The 7,879-nt window shown below is 58.2% G+C and overlaps 1 long non-coding RNA gene across 1 annotated transcript; it reads left to right on the forward strand.

The window, feature by feature from the left end:
* Positions 1-4,984: 4,984 nt before the first annotated feature.
* On the forward strand, positions 4,985-7,677 carry LOC140602115 (uncharacterized). The gene is made up of 3 exons (XR_012005115.1): positions 4,985-5,261; positions 6,802-7,003; positions 7,280-7,677. It is a non-coding gene; the product is annotated as an uncharacterized lncRNA (long non-coding RNA).
* Positions 7,678-7,879: the final 202 nt, after the last annotated feature.

The following is a 7,879-nucleotide window of genomic DNA, read 5'->3' on the forward strand; positions in this document are numbered from 1 at the left end:
ATACAGTAAGTGCTTACTAGGGAGCTGCGACGTGCGCTGTGCAAAAGGGATGAAGGCTGTGTGTCTGTGGGGCCTTGGCACGCGCGGAGCACCGGGGCACTTGCAAGGCTCCTGCTGCTCATCGCGGCCTTTTGTCCCCCCAGGGGCCCTTCTGGCTGGGTTGGGACCCTGCTTGCCAGATGGGGCCAGGGCGGCTCAGGACAGGCAAGTCAGGCTCCCCATGAGGCCCAGAGCCTCTTTGAGCTCCGCACCCCCTTCCTCCAGGGCCCCTGCCAGCCTGCCTACCCCGTGCTGACAATCCTGGGGCCCCAGCTGTGCAAGGCACCTAGATCCTGCCCCTGAACTCGCCCCTCTGGCTTCTTCCCTCTAATGCCAGCGGCTGCCCCCCACTCTGTGCAAGGAGCTGGCGGGGTCTGAGGCTCCTGCCCTGCGTCTTTTTGGGGCCGGGGCTCCGGTGTCCCAGATCCGCGGGCTCCATCCCTGGACTCCTGTTCACGCTCCTTGGAGCCTGAGGGCCCCATGAGGGCCAAGTCTCCAGCACCACTGGGCATTTCCAGGATTACATCACTCACTTGTGACCCGTCCTGACCCTCGGGCCATGCTCACCACTGGTGGCATCAGGGAGGACCCCACTGACCCACTGTCACAGTGTCCCTGGACCTTGGTATCATGCGCCCATTTTTCAGATGAGGAAACTGAGGGTGCAGAGGGTGAGTGCCTTGCCTGCGGTCAGAAGCAGGGCTGACCTCCTGGGATCCAGGGTCCATACCCTAGAGAGAGGAAGCTGTGGGTGTCCCAGGGCCCCTCAGCCCCCCACCCCCCCTCAGTCCCAGAGGTTGGCTGAAAGCCCAGCACAGGGCATCTGCTTGGACGGAGGGGTCCTCCTGGTGAAGCTCATGTGGGGGGCACAGGGGAGCTCTGGTCTGGAGCCCGAGCCTGGGTGGCTGCTGCGGGGCAAGGTGAGGGAGGGGAGAGGGGATATTTCGGATAAACCGAGTCAGAGGCCAGGCACACGAGGCCCGGGCTGGGTCAGGACTATGAGTAGAGGCCAAAGGGCAGGGGCGCTGGGGGTTGTCCGGCACGAGCAGTGGGGCTCGGACTCTGGTCCGTTTTGCCAGAGAGCCCTCCCCTCCCCGGTGGCAGGGCTGATGGGGTGGAGGGGACGGCCACAGCGGCTCCTGGCCTTGTCCTGTCTCCTGCCACTTGCACGTGGGAGCGGAAGGCAGGGGACAGAGGTAGCCCGTGAAGTGCCAGAGGCAGTGAGTCAAGAAGAGCAACCTGGGTGCCCCGGCCCCCCTGAAGCCCTAGAGGACATGCCGCCTCCCCAGAGGCAGCCGGGGCAGCCAGCCCAGCCCGGGGCCCGGAGGACTGCTGCTGCGGGTGGTGCTCGGCGGGGTGTTGCTCAGGACGGCTGGCCCTCCGCTACCCCCTGCAGCGCCCCATCCCCCCCCCATAACTCACACACACACACACACACACACACACGAGCACGGATGTCACAAGTCAGATGCGCACGATCACACAGGCGCATGCATTCGTGCCCCTGGCGCTCACCAGTCACCCCAGGTCCTCACGTGCCATCCTCTATACACAGCGCGCGCTCTCACACTCACGCACACGCACAGCACGCGCAGGTGAGCAGGGGCCAGGCACCTGGAGTTCTGTTCCTGTGTAGTCCTTGCTCTGTGACCTTGAGCAGCTCGCCCTTATTCCCATGATTTCAAAGCCTCTCCTGGTAGTCCCCCCAGCGCCCAGCGCCCCACAGGCCCCCACAGGCCCCCCACAGGCAGCAGGTCAGCACCCAGGCTCCTCCCCACGCCGCTCTGTGCAGGCCACAGGGGCCTTCCACTCTCGTCAGGCCTCGATTCCTCCTCCGACCCTCCCGCCCACTGCTGCTCACTGAGGCTCTTCTTAAAATGTACATTCTGAATTGCAGGTCTGGGGGCTGAGGGTCTCCATTTCCAACAAGCTCCTGGGCCATACGATGCGGGGACACGCTCTGTGCTGCAAAGCTCCTGCCTCCAGGCTGACCCTTAGCCATCTGCACCCTCCTGCCATGGTGTCACCCCATCCCCATCCCTCCCCCTAAGGATAAGATTGTCACCACCCAGAGGGCAAGATTCCTTCTCCGGGCAGACCCTGGAACTCAAACCCTCCTCCCCTCACCAAGGTGGGCTCTGTCTCCAGGCAGGCTTCAGGGATGACAAACAGAAGTCGAGGTCTTCTGGATTACTCCCCCCCCTTAGCAGCTTGGCCCTGGTTCCTCCAGCAGGCCTGGGGCTGTTTCCTTGGACATCCAAAAGTTGTAAGGTCTTCCTAATGTGTGGGTGTGCAAGGCTGCAGGGAGGCCCGGCCGGAGCAGGTGCGGGCAGCCAATCACCTCCCTTCACCTATAAATCATACTTCCATTGACGAAGCCAAAAGATTAATTAAATTTCTTCAACAGCTGCCTCATCCTGCAGGCCCCTGTGTGCCTTGTGGTCACCTAGGGACGTCAGAGCTTCGCCGTCACACCGGCTCCCATCATAGAACTGTCCTGCTGGGTGGCAGTTGTGCTACACGGCAGTCCTGAGGCTTGAGCGGGGACTGCTTCCTCCCTCCTGACCATCTCCCAACTCCGAGACCTGAGCAGTTGCCTTGTTGGCTGGCCCACTGGTGTGTTCTCTCCGGCGGGCTTGGCGCTCCCTCCGTAGTTTGGTCCCCCTCTTTCCCTCCACCCCGGCGTGGTTCCGGGACCCCCACTCCCCCCGCCCTCAAACCCACTTGCTTCCTTGTCTCTCTTGTATTTCGGGAACCAGCTACTGCAGGACACAGTCTACATCAGGGAGCCTGATGCGGATGCTGACCCACCTTTTCCCTGAGGAGCCACTTCAGCCCCTGGGCCTTGCAAACCCCGCATGTGCCATATGCAGGGGACGAGGTGCTCCTTGCGTGGGTCATTTGTCTGACTCAAAGCCCTATAGGAAAAAGGGCAGGAGGAGGTGGAGTCAATCAGAACACTTCATTCATTCATGCATGCATGCATGCATCCATCCATCCATCCACCCAGGACGTCTGTATTGAGCACCTGCCCCGGCCAGGCACTGCTGTGAGCGCCGGGGACATGGGACAGAGTAAGATAGAAGAAGCTTCCATAGTCGGGAACTAATGACATTCAACTGGGGTGACAGACAAGATAACTGAATAAAGATAGAAGGGGGCAGCCAGGGGGGGACAGGGAGGAAGGAAGCCACTTCGGTCAGGAACGGCGTCGCTGGGCTACCTGGGCTCGCACCCTCCCCCTCCCTGTGTGGTCCTTGATGAGCTCCATGCCTCCACTTGCTGACCCTTAGGTGGTTATAAAGTGCCTGGTGTTGTGCCCGGTTCCTCGCCAGTGCCTCTCATTACATGGGGTGCTCGAAGAAGGTTTTTTTTTTTTTTAAGATTTTATTTATTCATGAGAGACACACAGAGAGAGGCAGAGACCCAGGCAGAGGGAGAAGCAGGCTCTATGCAGGGAGCCCAATGCGGGACTTGATCCTGGGACCCCGGGGTCATCCCCTGAGCTGAAGACAGACGCTTACCCCCTGAGCCACCCAGGCGCCCCAGTAGGTTTCTCTGAAAACGTGATATTTAAGGTTGAATAGGAGCCAGGCACAGACAGGTCACGAGAACGAGGAACAGCAAGTGCAAAGGCCTTGAGGCAGGAACGAGTTTGGCTTGTTTGGGGGGCTTGACAGCGGGCCCACATGCTTGGAGAGGATGAGCAAAGGGAGAGATCAGATTCAAGAGGTGCCAGGCAGGTGGTCTGGTGCGGAGGTCTCCGTGGCCGGTTGGGTTACAAACAAGGCCCACGGGGCATCAGTGAAGGATTCTGAATTTCTGGACCAGACCGAGTGTGCTGTGGCCTGGGGGATGTCTGCAGGGAGCTGGCGAGGGGGGGGCGGTGAGGGCCACAGGGCAGGGCTCTGAGCCAAGCCCATAAACCCAGCGGGGCGGGGGGGGGGGGGGGGGCTTGTTCCAATAAGGTTGGTGAGAGAAGTGCATCCCCACTGTTCCAGAATCTTCTTAATCCAGGAGGGCCTTGAAGGGAGAAGCAGAGAGGCCCGGAGGGGAGCTTTTGAGGGATGTTATTTTGCATCTTAATTGCATGCTAAGCAGGCCCGTGGGCAGGGCCAGCTGCAAAGCATTAGCTGCCACCAGACTCTGGGTGACTCAGGCCACAGAGCCTTAAAATATTTATTTTTTGCTGCATTTGGAATTCAGTGCCTGCAAGGGGGCCGCCGCTGGGGAGCAGGAAGTGGGAGCGGGTACCTGTTGGCAACCGCAATCTGGAAATGGTGCAGGGGTGCAGGGCTGCGTGGGGCCTGCCCCCCGGCGCAGGGGGCAGCACACGCGGGCACCCGGGGGTGCCCCTGGGCGTTGGTGGCAGGTGCCTGGCTTGCTCAGCTGGCTGGCCCTCCCAGGCCCCTCCGGGAGATCGCGGCTCCCTCCCTTACAAATTGATTTTCCGCTTTTATAGCCTGGGCGCCTGGTTCGCAGCCCATCTCACATTCCTTTTGGGTCCATTTGAGGGAGAAAAAAAAAATCTAGCTTCGAGTCCTGGACACATGAGGGTGTGAGTGGGCGAATTCTGCAAATGTGTGTGGACAGCGGCCCTGACGCAGCGCCCTGACTGTCCCCAGGGATGTGTGGCGGGGGCGCAGGCGGCAGGGGAGCTGCGGTTCTTGGCTGCCGCTTGCGGGGGTCGCAACCTCGGCCACAGCACCTTAACCCACTGGCCTCCATCTGAAAAATGGGGCTAAGACCCCCACTCATTGGGCTGTCCTGAGGCTTCCGGGAGGTCACTAACTCCTGCAGAGCACTTGGCCCAAGGCCTGGCTTGGCTGCTCCTGATGTCTCTGCAAATGGTGGTTATTATTATTGGTGCCTTCTGCAGGGTGTGAGCTGGTTCAGGGAGGGGGGGGCCCTCCAGGACCCGCGGGGAGGCTGCACACGGACTCTTGGACACACCCGGGTGTCCCAGGGAAGGGCCCAGGCTGGGGCGGACCTGGAGCCTCACTCCCTCCTCACAGGCCTGACTACTGGGGGGATGGGGCGGTGGGGGAGCTTCAATGTTTGATGACTCAGTTCCAGCTTTTTTATTTCGGAGAGTCTGCTGAGGCGGGAGCGGGGCTGGATTACCATGAAGTGCTCCTAATTTGCACAGAGAGATAAGGAGCTCATCATCACGGAGAGAGGGGGACTGTTATTTCCAAGCAGCTGCTGCGAGCTGGTCCTAGGTGAGCCAGAGTCTCTGCGCAGCGGGTGGGGTGGCGGTGGGGGCGGGGTGCCTGGGCTCACTCTGCCTCAGTGGCTCTGCGCAGAGTGGTCTCATTCAGGCCACCACAGCAGGAGGTAGCCGGGGAGGGACAGACGCTCCGAAACAGGCACCTAGGAGACAGACCAGGATTCAGAGAAGCCTGAGCTCATATTTTGGAAAATTGGACAAGTTATTGAGTTTCGGAAGTGCTTGTCCTGCCCTAGGGATACAGGGCTGTATAGCCTGGGCTGCCAGGTATCTCTCCCCTCCCCCAGACCCCCTCCGGCCCCCCTGGCCCTGAGCGAGGGCCTGCCTGGAGGATGCTCCAGCGGCTTTTACTCACTAGGCTTGCTCAGCCTGCAGTCTGGGCTCCTGCTACTGATGGGCCAGAAGGCAGATTCTGGGAAGAACTTCCCAAGGAAGCAGCATCAAGAGGGGCCAGTGCCATTCTAGCCTCAGGTGGCCTTTTGGGCGAGACCTCTAGCTGATGCCCCCTTTCCTGGCTCGGAGCCCCAGCAGACACTGGCTTTGGGGGGGGGTCGTCTGGACCGGACAGGAGGGACAAGTTGCTGACCTTTCTCCGGCTTGGGAGGAGGTCGGGTGGGTAGCAGAGAGGTCTAGGGGACCTCGTTCTGGTAAGACAAGCCCCTCACATCGGAGCATGGACATCGTCTTGAGGGCTTCTCATGGTGGTCTCGAGAAGGAGGAGTCCTCAGCCCCATTCTCCATGGAAGGAAACTGAGGCAAAGAGGGGCAATCTCAGGAGGCGTGCTCAGACCGCTGTGGAAGAGGAGGCACCCTGGGGTGGTCTTGGAGCCGAGTGATTGTGCAATGCGTAGGCTCATGGAGGGCCCCTCTGTGTCCGTCTGTCCTGCTACCCTGTGGGTGCTTTGGCGTGAGCTTCAGCGTGAGCAGCGTGGGCAGTGGCTGCCGCGTGGGAAGAGCACTGGACGGGAGTCCAGCCTCCATCCACTCCATAAACATTTATTGAGCGCCGTGGAGTTGCCCCATTCAATCCCACACCAGCTCTGCGAGGTGGACACTCGTTCTGTAGCGCATTGATTCATTGATTCTAAGATATAGACTTTTTAAAAAATTTTATTTATTTATTCATGAGAGACACACAGGCAGAGACACAGGCAGAGGGAGGAAAAGCAGGCTCCCTGCAGAGAGATTGATGTGGGACTCGATCCTGGGGCTCTGGGATCACACCCTGAGCAGAAGGCAGACACTCAACCACTGAGCCCCCCAGGCGTCGCTAAGATACAGTCTTAGACGTGGGAAACATGTTCGGGTTGGTGGGGTTACATCGGAGAGCGTGTGTCCCTCTCAGTGGTCTATGCAACAGGGGCACGTTTCACGCCGACGAGTAGTTAGTTCCATGAAATACAGAACTCTCCCAGTTTTACAAATAAGGAAATCATAATTATAATAGGGTTAGTACCCTTGTTGAGTGTTGAACCCATGCCAGGTCCTAGAGTAAGCACTTTATGATTGTTATTATTATTTCCATTTTGCAGATGAACAAACTGAGGCCCAAGAGGACTTGGGGGCACACAGAACAGGAATGGTTGGGCAGGGATTGGAAGCAAGTCTGGCTGACGGCGGCTCCCTGGCTCTGGACCACTGGGGATGCCCGTGGGTCTATCTGCTCTGGGGAAGAGCCGTGAGCAAGGGCAAACGTGCTGCTGGCCTGCTCAGACCTTCAGCAACCTGGGGCAGGTGAGGTGGCCCCGAGGGCTGAGGTGGCTTTGGGGGTTCCCGAGGAGCTGCCGATGAGGGTGGGGTCAGGAAGGAGGTACGTCCAGTATTTTTGCTTTAAGTGTCTTTGCTGCTAGCGTTTTCGTCCCGTAACTAATTCGGCGTAAGGCAATTTTGCCCCAAAGGCTAAAAAACAAAATAACTGGTTGACAGTTTGGTTTCATTGACTGGTTGGCAGTTTGTTTTCATTTCTCCCACTGACACCATCCTCCCGTTTTTATATTATATAAATCTTAGTCCTCGTCACGGTCTGGACTGTGATGCCGAGTGTGAACTCATCACATCTCCCGGAGGACTTTGGAGAGACTCTCAACGGACAAGTGACAACGCCAAGAACCAACAACAGCAGAGGCGATTTTCATGTCACGACGCAAACATGCAGCCTAGATTCTGGAAACAGATACTCACAAAGGAAGAAATGTTAGTGAAGATTGAAGAAGTACGACGCTGGACAAGAAGGCGCATCCACGAGCAAAGAGAAATGTAGAATTCTATGGCCGAAGGACTCTGAAGACGAGTGCGAAGGTACAAGCCACAAGATAAAAACAGTTATTGGCACAGCATTGCTGTGAATCTGTATGTACCTTAAATGTGTTCAAATACTTTGCATTCTGCAATAAAGTCTTTTAAGAATTTTTATTTATTTATTTTAGGAAGAGAGAGAGAATGAGTGAGAGATAGAGAGAGAGAGAGAGGGAGCAGTTGAGGGGGTGTTGTCAGAGGGAGATAGAGAATCGTAAGCAAAACAAAAAAAAAAGAGAGAGAGAGAGAATCATAAGCAGACTCTGCACCCAGCACGGAGCCCCATTTGGGGCTCGTTCTCACCGCCCTGAGATC

The sequence above is a fragment of the Canis lupus genome, chromosome 13 (assembly GCF_048164855.1).
Source record: "Canis lupus baileyi chromosome 13, mCanLup2.hap1, whole genome shotgun sequence".
Lineage (NCBI taxonomy): Eukaryota > Metazoa > Chordata > Mammalia > Carnivora > Canidae > Canis > Canis lupus.